Source organism: Oncorhynchus keta, chromosome 32, assembly GCF_023373465.1.
Source record: "Oncorhynchus keta strain PuntledgeMale-10-30-2019 chromosome 32, Oket_V2, whole genome shotgun sequence".
Classification (NCBI taxonomy): domain Eukaryota; kingdom Metazoa; phylum Chordata; class Actinopteri; order Salmoniformes; family Salmonidae; genus Oncorhynchus; species Oncorhynchus keta.
In genome coordinates this window covers 5483075-5499307 of record NC_068452.1, presented here as the reverse complement: position 1 = coordinate 5499307, position 16233 = coordinate 5483075, and positions in this window count along the sequence as shown.

Sequence of the window (16233 nt, the reverse complement as noted above, 5' to 3'; positions counted from 1 at the left end):
AAACACTAGGCTACCCTGCCGCCCCTGCTCCTGCCCGGACTGCTCTCCAGGCAAGAGCAGTCCAATTAAAATGAATTCATTCTTCTCCCACCCCTTGCCCTGCAAGTGTCAGAAGTGTCCACTTAATTTGAGGGCTGAGGGGAAAGGGTGTGTCTTTTAAGTGTTTGGAATGCAGCCCGGCTCTTCAGTAGTGATCAGTAGAGTTTTGCAGCTTGTGGCTGCACTTCTTGTGCTTGTGACCACAGAAGAAAGACAAAAGAGGAAGTAGTTGGTTGTTGTTAGTTAACTACTGTTTGACCATCCTGAATATAATCATCTTCCACCCTTCATCATCTGGTATTTCACAGCCCTTATACATACTGGCACCATCTGGAAGTTTAACTTTGCTTTACGTTTCAAGTCATTGTTTAGCCGTTGATGTAACTTATGTAGCCTCTGTTTTCATCATGCTAGCTAAAAAGTATGTGTTTTTATGCAAACGTACAGTATTTTCATATTAGTATACTTACCCATTCTTCTTCCCTCTTAAACCATCCTGCTCTAACAGCAGAACTGTCAGTACTGGCCATCAACACAGTCAGTACTCCACATTCCTCTTCCCCCTTTTCCTACATTATTCCCTTTTAATGATGTAAAGTGTGTACTCGTGACCAATGTGAAATGTACTTAAAATAAACTCTGACTTGACTGCTAACATTATTTCCTGACTTTACTACTAACATTTCATTATTTTGTGACTTTAAAACATACATTATTGAGTTAGTGAAGATCAGAGGACGTATGTTGGGTCGTATTTTTGCTCCAAGATGTGTTACGAGCTGGGACATATCTGGATGGAGTCAGGTGTCAGTGAGGACGCCATGTCTGGACACATCCAGCTCATCATATCGGGGGAGACCCTCATGAAAAAGTACTACTGAATTACTACACAAAACCTATTTGTGCAGTAGTGACTATGTAGAGAGCTGTAGAAATGATGTAGTTAATGTGTAGTTTATGCACTACTAAAGATAGACAAGTAGAGTTTTGTAGTTTTCACTAGGAAAACAGTAGTGTTTACAGTACACGCTTGGGAAAAAAAGGTGCCATGTAGAACCCAAAAGTGTTATTCGGCTGTCCCCAAAGGAGAACCCTTTTAGGAACCCTTTTTGGTTCCTTTCCACAGAGGGATTCTACATGGAACCAAAAAGGGTTCTACCTGGACCCAAAAAGGGTTCTCCTAAGGGAACAGTCTTTCTGAACCCTTTTTTCTAAGAGTTTTGTATTTTGTGGACTTGATGTTGGTAGTAAATAGTAGTCATTTGGTCAGTAGATGTTGTAGTACTGAAGAGAAGTAGTAAAACGGATCAGAGGACCAATGATGCGGCGTGGTAATTGTCCATGGTTCTTTTTAATGCGTTAAGGTACACATGAACAGACTTATCCAGTAGAAATCAGGTAGAGTTTTTACCAATGACACTGCCTCTGATTGAGAACCATATAGTGAAATTCCCAAAATAGAAAAACAAACATAGACTTCACGTGACCAAAAAATAACATGCAGACTGACACAGGTTGAGTTTTTACTACAGTTGGCATGCAGACTACACCAGGGCTGCGTTTCAAACTCATAAAAGACACACCCTCCTTCCACTTACCCTCTCGCCTTATGCCCTTGTGGGAATCCCCGCGGCCATCTCTGCCGTTGGTCCAAATGATTAGCCAAGCAAGGGAAGTTGGCAACATAAGCACCTCAGCCCTTGTTTTTGATCGAGTTTGCGAGTGAACAATTATGTTCACTCCGGGCCTGAAACGCCCCATAATTCAATTTGCGATGATTGTACATCCGCTAAGAAAAGTCAGACAAAACTTAAAACGAACATTAATATGGAGAAGTCAACATATAAGTGTAAGTAAAAATGAATGTAAATAAGTTAGAAATGGTTCTACTAATGCACATGACGACTCAAACACGTATCATAAAAGTAATGATGTTTTTGTTTGGTTGGCTTTTGGAAACACTAACTTGTGCACATAACTTTCCCTGACATCACATTGTAATTTTTGATTTACCTGATATAGTAGGATGGCTAACATTCAATGTCTGCGGATGTGTTGTCTTCTAAGCCAAGATATAAAATGGAATCATAATTGACTGTAGCGCATATAAGGCACACACAACAGTTCCATGAGGACACAACCGTGGGTTGAACAAGTTATTTACCTTTATTTAACTAGACAAGTCAGTTAAGAATAAATTCTTATTTTCAATGATGGCCTAGGAACTGTGGGTTAACTGCCTGTTCAGGGGCAGAAAGACAGATTTTAAACTTGTCAGCTTAGGGGTTTGAACTTGCAATCTTCCAGTTACTAGTCCAACGCTCTAACCACTAGGCTACCCTGCCGCCCCTGCTCCTGCCTGGACTTCTCTCCAGGCAAGAGCAGTCCAATTAAAATGAATTCATTCTTCTCCCACCCCTTGCCCTGCAAGTGTCAGAAGTGTCCACTTAATTTGAGGGCTGAGGGGAAAGGGTGTGTCTTTTAAGTGTTTGGAATGCAGCCCGGCTCTTCAGTAGTGATCAGTAGAGTTTTGCAGCTTGTGGCTGCACTTCCTGTGCTTGTGACCACAGAAGAAAGACAAAAGAGGAAGTAGTTGGTTGTTGGTAGTTAACTACTGTTTGACCATCCTGAATGTAATCATCTTCCACCCTTCATCATCCGGTCTTTCACAGCCCTTATACATACTGCCACCATCTGGAAGTTTAACTTTGCTTTACGTTTTATGTCATTTCAAGTCATTGAAATGTTGATGTAACTTATGTAGCCTCTGTTTTCACCATGCTAGCTAAAAAGTATGTGTTTTTATGCAAACGTACAGTATTTTCATATTAGTATACTTACCCATTCTTCTTACCTCTTTTGACCTGTTGCCAAGGAGACTCTGAAAAAGAAAAAGAGAGTCTCACACTCTCGGAGCTCAGATCCAATCATTTTATAACCAACGTTTCAACAGACTTCCTCAGGGTTTAATGACAAACACTGCGGGTCACTAGTTGATATAGTGTCAAAGGACACACACGTGTCTGTAATCACGTCCAGGTTTGGCTTGATTTCATTGGTTGATTTACGAATGTAAATGAAACATATAAAAAGCATGAATGAATAACATCCGAACATAGATACAATTGAGCTAAATGGGCCAACGGACATTTACAATGGATAGCAGAATCACAACAATGATATGAATGGCTTCAGATCGAAGTCCACGTTGAGACCTCAGAAAGAAAGGAGGACCAAGGCATTCTTCATATAATTCATTCAAATGTGTTTATTTGTATGGCATGTTCAATGGAAACTAAGTTTTACAATTCAGATGCATTTTGGCTGCATGGCCTTCGTCAGGGAGTTCAACGAAATGATACGTTGAGACCGAAGGAAGCAAGGGTCTTTAAATGAACAATTATTTAGGAATCATTTCTCAAGGTCACCCCTTTAGGGAGGGTGGGGAGGGTGACGTGTTCGATACCGATGTAGCGAAGGGACGAAATAGAGTGGTTAGCTTCCAAAAAGTGTGTCCGGCCCGCGATTAGGTTACGTCGAGTTTTTGCACCTAATGGTGCTACTGTACAATGCTCAGAGATTCTTACTTTTAATTTGCGCTTAATTCGATCGACATCATTTTTACTACAAGGACAAGTTATAAGATAAATAACTGCCTTGGTGGAGCACGTGATGACACCTTTGATTGGGATCTGTTTCCATGTTTGAGGGTGTTTGAAGGATTCACATTTGTAAGTGCCATTATATTGAGCACAGCCACCACACTTGTAGTTTCCATCCGGTAGAGGTTCCAATAGAAGTTGTGCAGGGGTATTTTGGTAGCTGAGATTTCTGCCCCGCAAGAATACGACCAAGGGAGGGTCCAAAAACACATTGCCGATACTGTTATCAGACCTTAGAATGTGCCAATGTTTGTGAATGATTCCCTTCATTTGTTCAGAGCACTTTGAATAGAGCGTCGTGAAAGAGCAAGAATGCTTATTTTTGCTAGATCATGTCTCAATTTGTTTGGGATTTTCTCAATGGCAGTATCGGTCTGACCATTTTTGTACCCCCTCTTCTTGAACTTTCTTTGCACCTCACCAATATTTCTGTCGAAATCTGATAGTTTTTTGCAGATTCTTTTGATTCGACAGAATTGGAGGTGGGACAAACAGTTTTTCAAGGGAAGCAGGTGACAGCTACCAGCCTTCAACAAACTGTTAGGATCAGTAGGTTTCCTGTAAAGATCAGTGTATAGAACATTATCCTCACACAAAATCAGAAGATCAAGGAAACTGATTTGATGTGTGTCAGATTACATAGTAAACCTCAGGTGCTCAGAACAAGAGTTAGTGAAAGCATGGAACGCCTGGAGCTGGTTTTCATCACCCCTCCATTAAAACAAAAATATCATCAATATACCATTTGAAAATAATAATGTTAGGTAAAAAAAAAAATGTTTTTGAGAGGATTGAGAATTGACTGTTTCTCCATGTAACCCACATACAAATGAGCATAGTTAGGAGCCATAGAGGGATCCCATAGCAGTACACTTTGTCTGGATAATACCTCACACTCAACGTCAACAAAACTAAGGAGATGATTGTGGACTTCAGGAAACAGCAGAGGAACACCCCCTATCCACATCGATGGAACAGTAGTGGAGAGGTTAGCAAGTTTTAAGTTCCTCGGCATACACATCACAGACAAACTGAATTGGTCCACCCACACAGACAGCATCGTGAAGAAGGCGCAGCAGCGCCTCTTCAACCTCAGGAGGCTGAAGAAATTCGGCTTGTCACCAAAAGCACTCACAAACTTCTACAGATGCACAATCGAGAGCATCCTGTCGGGCTGTATCACCGCCTGGTACGGCAACTGCTCCGCCCCAACCGTAAGGCTCTCCAGAGGGTAGTGAGGTCTGCACAACGCATCACCGGGGCAAACTTGCTTTTACACCTTGCATTGTTTGCTGTTTGGGGTTTTAGGCTGGGTTTCTGTACAGCACTTTGAGATATCAGCTGATGTACGAAGGGCTATATAAATAAATTTGATTTGATTTGATTTGAAACTACCTGCCCTCCAGGAAACCTACACCACCCGATGTTACAGGAAGGCCATAAAGATCATCAAGGACAACAACCACCCGAGCCACTGCCTATTCACCCCGCTATCATCCAGAAGGCAAGGTCAGTACAGGTGCATCAAAGCTGGGACCGAGAGACTGAAAAACAGCTTCTATCTCAAGGCCATCAGACTGTTAAACAGCCACCACTAACATTGAGTGGCTGCTGCCAACACACTGACACTGACACTGACTCAACTCCAGCCACTTTAATAATGGGAATTGATGGGAAATTATGTAAAATATATCACTAGCCACTTTAAACAATGCTACCTGATATAATGTTTACATACCCTACATTATTCATCTCATATGTATACGTATATACTGTACTCTATATCATCTACTGCATCCTTATGTAATACATGTATCTCTAGCCACTTTAACTATGCCACTTTGTTTACATACTCATCTCATATGTATATACTGTACTCGATACCATCTACTGTATCTTTCCTATGCCGCTCTGTACCATCACTCTTTCATATATCTTTATGTACATATTCTTTATCCCCTTACACTTGTGTGTATAAGACAGTAGTTTTGGAATTGTTAGTTAGATTACTTGTTGGTTATTACTGCATTGTCGGAACTAGAAGCACAAGCATTTCGCTACACTCGCATTAACATCTGCTTACCATGTGTATGTGACAAATACAATTTGATTTGATTTGATTTGATTTGGATAAAGAAATTGTTTAGAAATATTAAATAGTCATGTGTGAGTACTATTTCAGCCAATATCATAAGGCATGCCCTGGAAGGGAGTTCATTTGGGTCACGTTGCAAAAGAAAATGTCCCATGGCTTCAAAACCGCCCTCAACATAAGACTGAGACCATTGTCAGTAAGATAAACGTTGTTTATAAAATATTTTTCTACCTTGTCTTCTGTAACTCTGTTTGCAGATGATTGGTAATGGCTGAAGTTATAATTGGTTGTCTCTTGTGCTTGTCTTTATTTTCTTCAAGGTTACGTGGTGGAGAAATGGGTCTGCAACAACAAAAGAGGATATGAAGATATTTAAGTCAACGCTGAATGAGGACAAGGCCTCAACTGGATTAAAGGTTTAATTAATGAATGTAATTCATGTAAAAATGCATTAATGTTTGTATACGCTTATTTATTTTTTTGATGAACATGGAGGAATTGTGCAGGAATGTGGAGGTTTTACGTAGTAGATAACCAAACACTCATTTGAGTAGGAAAGACAGTTTCTAGTGTTCACCAGTAGTGAAACGTCCCAATTTATCACACATTACTACTTAAATCACTACATAAATCACTACTGGTTTACTACACATCTCAATAGCAGTCAAGTAGTAGGTAATAGGTTTTGATTAGATATTGTGTAGTAGTGATCAGTAGTACTTTGTCATGAGGGAGACCGACCGCCTGCTTTGCAACATGTTACAACACACACTTACTCTTTAAGCAGTTGTTTTCTGTTTATTCTAAATCAATGTCTGTAAACTCACTCACGACACAAGATTTGGTGGCTTGTGTGGTTAGTGCCACAGACCCTGGCACACATGTATGGCCTAGTCTACTAGAGTCGGCATCAGCTCAGGGATCAAGTAAGATCTGAATGGCATTCGTTTGGATCTGGGCAACCACACTATGCAGGACTTCTTCCCGATATGGCCATGAAGGCCAACCCCAGCTGTGATGACCTCCACTGCAGTAAACAGTGTCTCTTTATCTCTTTATCTCTCTCTCTGTGTCTCACTCTCTGTGTGAGTGGATGTACTGTATATGATCAAGTACAGTTTTAATTGATTGTGTTGTGTGCTTTGCGGCCCACAGAAGAAAGTGTTGTAGAAGGTGGTGTAGGAGGAGGTGGTTCACAAGGAGTACAATTGGGGTGAGCTACAGCTTTGATATTGTCTCAATGTGCTGTACATAGTATGTAATCCTTTCTAAGTACCACTACTGACATACTGTATGTAACTGAAACGTTATCTGCTGAAACTACTGACGGATTCTCTGTACACACTTTGTTTCAATCAGTGTAGGCTCCTCAGAGGAGGAAGGGGAGGAACATCCTCCTCAGTGAATTTCAGGAGAAAATATGGTGAAACATAATTTTGGAAATATTTTTAGATACAACTATACTAAATATATTCACATCATCAAATAACTGATTAAAATTAACTGTTTTGCAAGGATGGTCTACAGGGTAGCACCATGATGTAGCTGGAGGACAGCTAGTTTCCCTCCTCTGGGTACATTGACTTCAATACAGAACCTAGGAGACTCGTTGTTCTCACCCCCTTCCATAGACTTACACAGTAATTGTGACAACTTCCAGAGGACCTCTTCCAACCTATCAGAGCTCTTACAGCACGAACTGACGTGTTGTCCAGCCAATCAAAGGATCAGATAATGAATCTAGTATTGTAAGCATAAGCTACAGCTAGCTAGCACTGCAGTGCATAAAATGTGAGTAGTTTACTCAAACAGAGAGAAAGACTATAGTTGAAGAGTTTAACATGTTAATTTCTTCAAAAATGAAGAAGCAAGAGCGAAAGAGCTAGCTAGCTATATTTCATAGTACTTTATTTTTCACTTACTTAGCTAGCAAATGCAGCTAACTAGTTTAGCCTACTCAAGCACCTGGCTCAAACAGAGAGGGATGCAATGTTAGCTAGCTGGCTATGGCTATCCAACACTGGAACTCTTCCAAGTGAAGGTAAGCTTTGGTTTGATTCATTTATTACCAGTGGGGCCCGCAGGTGTAACTGCTAAACTGCTTGCTGTACTGCATGATTGTAGCGGGTTTACTTGAGCGTTAGTTCGAGTAGCTGTGTTGATTATGGCTTTAGCTAATATGGTGACAACAATGTAGACTGTGTGTAGCGGTTAGAGGTTATGATATGAAGGTTTGGCTTGGAAAGGTTTTTTTCACCTGGTCACAGACAGCTGATATATTGTGCACTGAAGTCCACATGCAAAGGGAAAGGGTGAGTGGCGGAAAGTGTGTAGATGCGAGAAGGAATTATACAACGATCAAAGGGATTATGCTGTTTGTATGTGGCTGCTATGAAAGTGAAAGGTATTTGCGTGTGATCGGGGGTGTATTCTGTTGAAAAACATTTCTTAAACATAAGCAAACGGAATGAAACGGTGATAAACAGTGAAATCATGTTGTGAGCGATCCAACGCTTTCAGTTCTGGTGGCAAACTTATGGAATGGGTTTGAACCCCAATATTTTACCTGGTGATGTAAATAGATTTGAAACACTGCTCAATGATTTACACATTTTATATGCATATGAGACTGAGGTTCCATCTCGAAACAGGTGTATGTCATAGTTTACATGACTGAAATACAGTATGCATTCATATCTATTCATGTTACTGCATGGAGACTTGGCACTGATTATATTATTAACACAGTACCTCAGTATTCTCTATCAATACAGCTCTGATTCATTGTATTATATCAGCATGCATCCAATAGTTATGGAAGCATATACAGTGACAAAGTATTGGGACAGTGACACATATTTTGTTGTTTTGGCTCCGTACTCCAGCAATGATAATAATTGGAGGGTATTTTCATCCCTATCGGGTGAACCATTTAGAAGTTAGAGCACTTTGGTACATAGGTCCCCCATTTTAGGGGACCAAAAGTACTGGGACAAATTCAAGTCTGTATTAAAGTCAAACATTTAGTCTTTGGTCCCGCCTTCCGAGTACCCCATGATTAAATCACGGTTTTACTGTAACTCTACAAACTTGTTTGCTGTTTGTTTTGGTTGTGTTTCAGATTATTTTGTGCCCAATAGAAATGTAGGGTAAATAAATGTATTGTGTCATTTTGGAATCCCTTTAATTGTACATAAGAATAGAATATGATTCTATACAATTCTACATTCGTGTGGATGCTACCATGATTACGGATAGTATATGTGTGCATCTAACTTTCTCACTCATCATTATTCACCATTCATTCCGGGTTATCCGTAATCATGGTAACCAAATATTAAACCTTTGACCCCTTTAATACACATATAATTGAATTTGTCCCAATTAATGGAGTACAGAGCCAAAACAACAATAAAATGTGTCACTGTCCCAATACTTTTGGAGCTCACTGTCGGCGACAAATATATTTGAAAAGCAACTTACATTTGACATTTTGGTAATTTAGCAGATACTCTTAGCCAGAGCGACTTGCAGTCGATTGTGATATTGGTGATATTGATTTATCATTATCAGATTATCATGATACAATTTAAATGGAATTTTGACAGATATATGCTTCCATAGACAGCAACAGAGCAGTGGTCATTTGGAAACATTTGAATATGCAATAAAAACCTTCATAAACCGGTGTTGACATCATTTCATGATTACATGAATAATATATATTTATTTTTTGAACACTTACAATACTTACAATACAGCCATTGAACAGACATGAAATAAAGTGTATTTCATATTTCAAAAGATAGCTACAGTACTCTTGACAGGTGACACCACTACACTGTTCCATCCCAAAGCAGCATAACAAACTATTCAGAGTGTGATGGACGTTGTTCTTCTCAGGAATGCAGGCTGCGAACCCTGGATGGCCTTCAATTGTACTTCCTTGATTCTTCAGGTCCTCTCCACTTTCTCCTTCTCAAAATGCATTTGAGGAGATGATGCAAATCAAATCAAAAACGTATCGGTCGCATACACATGGTTAGCAGATGCTAATGCGAGTGTAGCGAAATGCTTGTGCTTCTAGTTCCGACCGTGCAGCAATATCTAACAAGTAATCTTAACAATTTCACATCAAATACCTTATACACACAACTGTAAAGGAATGATTAAGAATATGTACATATGAATATATGGATGAGCAGTGGCCGAACGGCATAGGCAAGATGCAGTAGATGGTATAGAGTACAGTATATACATATGAGATGAGTAATGTAGGGTATGTAAACATTATATAAAGTGGCATTGTTTAAGTGACTAGTGATACCTTTATTACATCCAATTATTAATTATTGAAGTGACTAGAGATTGAGTCTGTATGTTGGCAGAAGCCACTCAATGTTAGTGATGGCTGTTTAACAGTCTGATGGCATTGAGATAGAAGCTGTTTTCCAGTCTCTGCAAGGTCCCTACCTCTGACCTTCTCCACCAATGCATTTCTAGAAGAACACAAGAAAATCGACACACAGGATCAATGAAAGACAAAATGAGATCCACCACCTGTGTTCTTGGAAGAGGCGGTAGAGGGAGGGGTCACCTGGGGGCATGTGGGAGAGGTGTGGACCCTCGCAGGCTAAACATGTCCCTACACTGGATGTCTTAAGGTGTATGCACCAATTTGTAAGTCGCTCTGGATAAGAGCGTCTGCTAAATGACTTAAATGTAAATGTACAGGACTAGTGTCGACACGGGGCCTTCCACAAACCAGAGACTGTTCCGACTCTTTGATCTCCATGGATCGCTTGTAAAGCTCCGCTGCTTTCTCAAAGACCCCCTCCGCACAGCTGGGGGAAAGAGAGGGAGGAGAGGAAGATGGACAGAGAAGAGAGAAAACAAGGTTTAGAAAGAGATATGGGCCTCCCGAGTGGCACAGTAGACTAAGGCACTGAATTGCAGTGCTAGCTGTGCCACTAGAGATGCTGGTTCGATTCCAGGCTGTGACACAGCTGGCCGCGACCAGGAGATCCATGGGGTGACGCACAATTGGCCCAGCGTCGTCCGTGTTAGGGGAGGGTTTGGCCAGCCAGAATGTCCTTGGCCCATCGTGCAACGGTGACTCCTGTGGCGGGCCGGGCGCATGCACGCTGACACGGGCGGCAGGTGTACGGTGTTTCCTCCGGCATATTGGTGCGGCGGGCTTCCGGGTTAAGCAGGCATTGTGTCAAGAAGCTCGGCTTGGCTGGGTTGTGTTTTGGAGGACGCACGGCTCTGGACCTTCTCTTCTCCCGAGTCTGCATGGGAGTTTCAATGAGGGGACAAGACTGTAACTACCAATTGTATATCACCAAAAAAAATGGGTTGATGATTAAACTGATGATTAAACTAATCGTTCAGCTTATAGTACTGTATATATATTAACAATAAGATGGTGTGTGTACTCAATAGAGTACAGCTAGGTTCTTCATATTCTCTCTGACCCGAGAGCATCCCAGACTGTCCTCATACACTCTCATAGCCTGTTTATACAGGGGCAGCGCCTCACTCTGCTTCTTCTGTCAGACACACAATAACACACAGTCAGACCAATGTACAGACGGAATCTGTGAGAAACAGTCTGAATTTCCATTTGAAGTCCAATTAAGCTGGGAAATCAAATCAAAGCATACACACGCTGTATGCTTTCCAGCAGTTCCCATCTTTCCCTAATATGCATGCAGCAGACCTGGGTTTAATGCGAAAAATCATTTCAAACTCCTTATCTGTGTCTGTTTGAGCTTGCCTGGCTTAATAAACCAAAACAAGTTTCAAACCTGAAAACCCTGTTTGAGTTTGCCCGGCACTCCAGGCAAACTCAAGAAAACTCAAGAATTTGAAAGGATTTGAACCCGTGTCTGGTATGCAGTGAACTGAACTGAAGCATTGCTGGTCCTCTCAGCACTTGGCAGCAAATGCCAGCCAGGTTGACCAATGCTGTGACCATACTGGAGTGTTTGGGTCCAAAGCCAGCTCATGCAAAGGAACAGACTTCTCCAGTTTCCCCCTGGACAACACATCTCCTCTGTCACCTTCACAAATCAGGATAGCACACGCTACAAGCTAATAGAACTCAAGGTCTCTAGGCTAACTGCCAAACAGTAATACCCATAACACTTCCAGACATTGGACGGTTGCACAGACTCAGATTAAGCCAACATCTGGAGTGGACTAAAAGCAATTTTAACGTATACTCTCTTTAGAGGAGGACTTGACCAAAGTATTTATTCCATTGTCTTTACATTTTTTGTGTTTAATTGATCATGGCATGGAGCATTATGTGGTGTTCACTTTGTTTGTTGGGTCTGTAAAATCATTAACAATATTAAAAGGAGTGGTTCATGTATTCTGAACCAAATCTCTATTTTTTTATGTAAACGATATGTTATAGAAGGGTCCAGACACTTTTTTATGATTTCACTTGGTACCCCACCCGCGACACACTTCCCCATTGCTCGCTCTGCAGTATGGGGGCTGCGGATAAACATAAACAAAGGCTCCAAAATCCCCCAAATACTTCCTTTGCGAAACGGCAAAACTCTCAGTAATTATTGTTTTATTTTTAAAATAAATGTACCTCTTTTTCTCCCCAATTTTGTGGTATCCAATTGGTAGTTACAGTCTTATCTCATCGCTGCAACTCCCAGACGGACTCGGGAGAGGCGAAGATCGAGAGCCATGCGTCCTCCGAAACACAACCCAACCAAGCCGCACTTCTTGACACAATGCCCACTTAACCCGGAAGCCAGCCGCACAAATTTGTCGGTGGAAACACCGTACCCCTGGCGACTGCGTCAGCTTGCACTGCACCCGGCCCGCCACAGGAGTCGCTAGTGCGCAAAGGGACAAGAATATCCCTGCAGGCCAAACCCTCCCCTAACCCAGACGACGCTGGGTCAATTGTGCGCCACCCCATGGGTCTCCTGGTCGCAACCGGCTGCAACAGAGCCTGGACTCGAACCCAGAATCTCTAGTGACCACTGCGCCACTCCGAAAGCCCAGCTCTCAGTATTTTGACACAGGTCTTTGGACGTTGTACACATGAAATTGTGTCATTCAGAACTTTATCCGCAATATTATGTTGCGACTATAGTGATACTTCTCCGTCCATTCTAGCAGCAGGCTACACTGAGAATAGAACAGCTGGACAGGAGAAATGGCTCAAGTCACAAAAAATGGTGTAACTTTGCGGTTTAAGTTCAGAATGGCACAGTTTAATGTGTACAACATCTAAAGACCTGCATCACTATCGTGAGAGTGTTTCCGTTGTAAGAGGACATATTTGGGTGTTATTAATCAATCAAATGTATTTAGAAGGCACTTTTTACCTCAGCTGATGTCACAAAGTGCAATACGGAAACCCAGCCTAAAACCCCAAACAGCAACGAATGCAGATGTTGAGCCTTTGTTCATGTTTTTTTTCCGGTGCCCCCATACTGCACAACGATGATGAGGAAGCGCATCGCTGGTTGGGGTAAGCTTCTCAAAACCAAGTGCAGTCTGTACACTTCTATAACAGTCTGTACACTTCTATTTCTGTTCTTCACTTCTATAGCATGTCATTTACATCCAAAACACAGATTTGTGTGAACTTTTACTTTAACATGTAAAAGAAAAAAATCCGTTGAGGATTTGCCTTAATGGGATTATATGCAACATCCCCATGGCGTCTTGATTTGAAATGTACCATCAGGCCCAGGTGTTTGAGGGTGTAGGCCAGGAAGGGGGGTGGGGTCCAAGCTCTCATCCTGATGTTCAGGGCTATCTCGTACTCTGCAGTCTCGTACTCCCTCCTCTAAGTGTGAATGGCAGCTAGGTTTTCGAGGGGCACAGTCAGGAACACTTTGGCCGCCGTGGAAAACACAGTAGGGAAACACAGTTTAACATAACAACATGACCAAAATCATTGGAAGTAGCAAGTATGGCGCCGGAGAGGATAGCTGCCGTTTCACGGGCTCTTAACCAACTGTGCTATTTTGTTGTTGTTTTTTGCGTTGTTTGTAACTTGTTTTGTTTTTTTAACTTATTTTGTAGATAATGTTGCTGCTACCATCTTTTATGAACAAAAATTAATTCTGGGCAGCGATTACTCACCTCGAACTGGGCGAAGATTTGTTCTTTAACGAGTCCGACGCAAAGGATATACTGCTTTCTCGGGAATGACCCCAAATCTCCGTCATTTGCGTGAAAAAGGGGGCGGAGGTCGGGCTGCCTTCTGAGAATTCATAGGCGAGTGAGTAAACCTCCGCTACCATCTGTTCTATTGGCCAACGTGCAAGATTATCCTACCAACGGGACATTAAAAACTGTCATATCTTATGTTTCACAGAGTCGTGGCTGAACGACGACATGGATAATATAGAGCTGGCGGGATTTTCCATGCATCGGCAAGACAAGGAAGCTACGTCTGGTAAGACGAGGGGCGGGGGTGTGTGTCCATTTGTCAATAACAGCTTGTGTGCAATGTGTAATATTTTAAAAAGTCTAGAGGTATTGCTCGCCTGAGGTAGAGTAGATAATGACAAGCTGTAGACCATACTATCTACCAAGATATATATTATTCGTAGCCGTCTATTTACCACCACAAACCGATGCTGGCACTAAGACCACACTAAACGAGTTGTAAACAAGAAAATGCTCATCCAGAAGCGGTGCACCGAGTGGCCAGGGACATTATTGCAGGCAAACTTAAATCCGTTTTAACTCATTTCTACCAGCATGTCACATGTGCAACCAGAGGGGGAAAAAACTCTAGACCACCTTTACTCCACGTACAGAGATGCATACAAATCTCTCCCTCTTCCTACATTTGGCAAATCTGATCGTAATTATATCCTCCTGATTCCTGCTTACAAGCAAAAACTAAAGCAGGAAGTACCAGTGACTCGCTCAATACCGAAGTGGTCAGATGACGCGGATGCTACGCTACAGGACAGTTTTGCTAGCACAGACTGGAATATGTTCCGGGATTCATCCAATGGCATTGAGGAGTATACCACCTCAGTCATCGGCTTCATCAATAAGTGCGTTGATGACAACGTCCCCACAGTGACCGTACGTACATATCCCAACCAGAAGCTATGGATTAGAGGCAGCACCCGCGTCGAGTTAAAGGCTAGAGCTGCCACTTTCAAGGAGCGAGACACTAATCCGGACGCTTATAAGAAATCCTGTTACGGCCTCAGACGAACCATCAAACAGGCAAAACGTCAATAGAGGATTAAGATTGAATCCTACTCCCATTGTTCTCTGCAGATCCTCTGAAAATCTGTCAGATTAAATAGAAAACAATTGCTTATAGAGTTAGTGTGTGTTGTGACATACAGTCGAAGCAGGCGGTCTCCCTAATGAAAGAGTGCTGCTGAATTACTACCGATCACAACTACACCATATCTACACAAAACCTGTGTATGATGAGCTGGATGTATTCAAACACGGCGTGCTCACTCACACCTGACTACATCCAGATCTGACCCAGCTCGTTACATGCCTAGGAGAAAAAAGATGACCCAACGTACATCATCTGATCTTCACCAACTCAATAATGAATGTTTTACAGTCAGGAAATAATGACATGTCAGTACTCATGTTTATTTTAAGAGTTTTATTTGAAGTGGATTTCACATGGGTCACAAGTTCACAACATCATAAATAGGGAATAAAATAATGTAGGAAAATGGGGGAAGATGAATGTGGAGTACTGCCTGTGTTGATGGCCAGTACTGACAGTTCTGCTGTTAGAGCAGCAGATGACCCAGTTGACTCAAACTTCCCTTAGAGCAGCAAAATGGTTTACTAGCAAGCAAAACATGTGGGTCACAAAACAGGTCTGCCCCACATGACCTGAATGATGGGATACTGCATCTCCTCCCACCTCCTCCATTGGTTGTCTGATGCAACCAATCATAATCCGTTCTGCTCTGAGAACATGTTGGAGGAAGTGAAATTCCCATGAGTGTTATGCTCATATAATGTAGGGCACAGTATGTGTGTTGGCCTCATCCACTCTGCAAAGGTGTTTCTTTTCAGCTTTTTAGAGGACAGCAACAGACCCTCAACTATGATATCAGTGTGCTGGAATGCATTGACATCTATATTTAATCAACAGCCAAATCTATTAGGCCTACAGAACATGTATCATGGCATTGGCCTGCAGAACATTTGTTTCCTTTATTTAACCAGGCAAGTCAGTTAAGAACAAATTCTTATTTTCAATGACAGCCTAGAAACAGCGGGTTAACTGCGTTGTTCAGGGGCAGAACGACAGATTATTACCTTGTCAGCTCAGGGATTCCATCTTGCAACCTTTCAGTTACTAGTCCAACGCTCTAACCACTAGGCTACCTGCCGCTCCAACATGAACAAGTCCAGAGAACATACATGGCTTGTGGTCCAGGGAGTAAA